Source organism: Tupaia chinensis, unplaced genomic scaffold (assembly GCF_000334495.1).
Source record: "Tupaia chinensis unplaced genomic scaffold, TupChi_1.0 Scaffold139677_1, whole genome shotgun sequence".
NCBI classification, from domain to species: Eukaryota; Metazoa; Chordata; class Mammalia; order Scandentia; family Tupaiidae; genus Tupaia; species Tupaia belangeri.
In genome coordinates, this window is record NW_006199558.1 from 2,073,407 (window position 1) to 2,076,740 (window position 3,334).

General features: G+C 36.9%; 1 pseudogene; it reads left to right on the forward strand.

The window, feature by feature from the left end:
- LOC102495134 (cathepsin S-like) overlaps positions 1 to 211 on the forward strand; it is a 1,314-nt pseudogene extending 1,103 nt beyond the window's left edge.
- Positions 212 to 3,334: the final 3,123 nt, after the last annotated feature.

The window sequence follows — 3,334 nt, forward strand, 5'->3', positions numbered from 1 at the left end:
GCTGGCGAGCATAAGTGCCACATAGCAAAAACCCCTCCAAAAAAAAAAAAAACAAAAAACAGTTGGCTATGGTAACTTTAATGGGAAAGACTACTGACTCGCAAAAAACAGCTGGGGCCTCAACTTTGGTGATGGAGGATATATTCGGATGGCAAAAAATAGTGGAAATCATTGTGGGATGGCTAGTTATGCCCCTTACCCAGAAATCTAGAGGATCTCTGCATCAAGAGAAATGAAGCACTTTCTATTAACTGCATTTTACTTACTGTATCCAGAAGTGTATCATGATCAAAGTATATATACTGTACTAATTAGAAAATAGTTTGATTCCTCACTTTTCTAAGTTTGCAAATCTCAAATAAAACATTTGCTAAGACAAAATAATTAAATAATTATTTTAAAAAATTGTACACTTAATCATCTTTGAACCATACAATATTCAAATGTTTAAAAGCCTCTTAACAAGTTCTTTAACGAGAGTCTATAAGTTTTGGGCTTTTGTGGTACAACGGCAAAATACTTTAAATAGATGGTATTGAATTCATTCATGGGAAGATCTGATAAAGCATACAGATGCACTGGTATACACAGCATTGTGTGTAAATACATTTATACAAAGTATAGTATAGATAGAAAGTGATTTTATAGCTTTCAACAAATTCTTAAAGGGAAATTTGATTTTAAAAATGCTATCATGGCGTGATGGTAAAGGTACTGGACTCTCACATAGCTGACCATGGTTTGAGTCCCAGATCTGGCAGCTTGAAAATCACACCAGGTGTGTTTGTATCCCCACACAAAATCCCAGGAGGAGAATGGAGAAGGGATTGCGGTGTGGCCATCTCTCCTGTGTGTGTTTGTGTTTGGGGGGGGGTAATTTCTTGTGTTTCTTCATACTGTCTCTCTATCTCTTTCTGGCAAGTGTATACACTCTACAGATAAAACACACACATGCACATACACACAAGCTAACATCTGGGACTGGATAAAGGTGCAGTAATAATACAACACACTGAAAGGCTGATTCACACAGAAAGGTTCTAGGTCTATATCCTGATATCTCCTTGAACCTGCCTATGCATACCCATGATCTGGGAGTGGATTGCAACAAGACCCTGTTAGGATGCTTGTCTTTGTCTCTCTACATCTCTGTGTCTTTCTAGCTCACATATAAAGAAATAAACTTAAAAAACTAACATTTACTCACTTAAAAATTTTATGCAAGTAGTAAATGAGATTTTTTTTCTTTTTTTAAAAACAATAAATACTACAAGTATCTAACTTTCCTTGTTAGATTTTTTTTTTTTTAAGAGAGATTTTTGGTATAGAGTGTGTGTGCTCACCAAGAGAGATAGACAGTAAGAAATTACCCTCCAGGGGAATGGCCATACTGCAATCCCTTCTCGTCTCTGGATTTTGGGCACACATGCACTTGTGCCCTGGTGTGAGATTTAAGCCACTGGGTCTGGGACTTGAACTGAGGTTAACTACATGGGAGCCCAGTGACATAACCATTACGCCACTGGTTCTCCTTGATAATTTTTTAATGGGTAAATTTAAAAACTGTAGGATTCTTCATGGATTGATATTAGGATGATTCAATTTTTAATTTCTCTAACATATAAAACATGTCATGGAAGTCTACAGTGTGAGGGGGGAGCAAGAAGTATAACAATAAATCAGGCATCGTGTGCTATATGAGTAGGTCCTAAAGAAAATTTGACACAATTATTTCTAAGTTAACCTTCTGGAGGTCACCACAGCTCATAATAAACAATATAGTAATGGAAAAATCAAGAGATGAAGACTGTGTAAAAGGAACAGAAGTGCAAATATCAGGATGGTACTTTTTGAGAAACTATCATGCAACAATTACAAATTACTTATAATTTTTTGGCCTTTTTTTTGGTTTTCTTTTAGAGGTTTTTGCCACAGGGTATGTGAGTTTGCCAGAGAGAGACAGAGACAGAAACAGTGAGAGGAAGAGTGAGAAATCACTTCCAGGAAGGAAGACCACGGCTCAGGCTCTTCTCCTTCATTTTCCTCTCGGGATTTTTGGCATGCACGCACACATTCCCCGTGTGATTATCAAGCTACCATGTTGTGGTTGGCCATGTGGGAGAACAGCTACATAACCACTATGTCATCTGCTGGCCCTCACAATGTTTGAAAAGCCCATTGTTGTTATTATTTCTGAAAACTAATTTAAACTAATTTAAAGAAGGTAAAAATATACACTAAGAAAATGAATTATCTTGCTGCTTCAACACTGTATTGCAGCTTGTTTGATTAAAGACAGACATTATTAATGTGTGTGTGTGTGTGTTTCTTTCTTTATTAGATGTAATCTTTTCATCAGGACAACTTTTCCTGAAGCTTTTTTGTTATTATTACTAAGCAATGGTCTAACTATTTGAGGATGGCTCCTCATCATTTTAAAAAAAGTGAATATTGCTTGGTAACTAGAAACTAAGGAGATAAGGTACAAATACTTGGTGTCTCTGGAAGAGAATGCTTTTAATGGTCCCACTTTTATAAAGTGATCTTGGGAAAAACTCTGAACATCTCTTTCCTTCTGGACATGTACTGGGACTCTGAATTAGATTTGAGACCAAAGCTAACACCTTAAGTTTTTTTTTCTTTTCTTTTTTTTTTGGAGAGGTTTTTGCTATAGGGCGCGTGCGCTCGCCAAACAGACAGAGACAGAGAGATAGAAAGCGAGAAAGGGGGGATGGCCATGCCGCAATCCCTTCTCCTCCATTCTCCTCTCAGGATCTTGGGCACGCTAGCACACATGCCTGGTGTGAGTTTAAGCCACTGGGTCTGGGACGCAAACTGTGGTTGACTACATGGGAGTCCAGCAACATAGCCATTACACTAACTGCTGGTCCCAACTAACACCTTAATTTGAATCTCAGAGATTTACTATGTTTTACATGCATGATTCTGAATGCAGTTAGACATGTATACTTAGTGACAAATATGATATTGACCCCTGAGAAGTGAAAAATAAATTTTTGGGGCTGGCAGGTGTCATGGTGGTTAAGGTGTTGGACTCCCACATGGCTGATGGAGATTCAAGTCCTGGATCTGGTGGTCTGCTTTCTCACTTTCTCTCTCTCTCTCTCTCTTTCTCTGTGTGTGTGTATGTGTGTGTGTGTCTCACTGATCAAATTAAATAATAATAATAATAGCAAATGAAATTAAATGAATAATTATTTAAAAATAAATTTTCTTTATTCTTAAATATGATATTTATCCAATATAAATAGATATATACTCTAAAGTCCTACGTAATTTAGTTTATACAATAAGATGCGTTCATGCTCTTTCC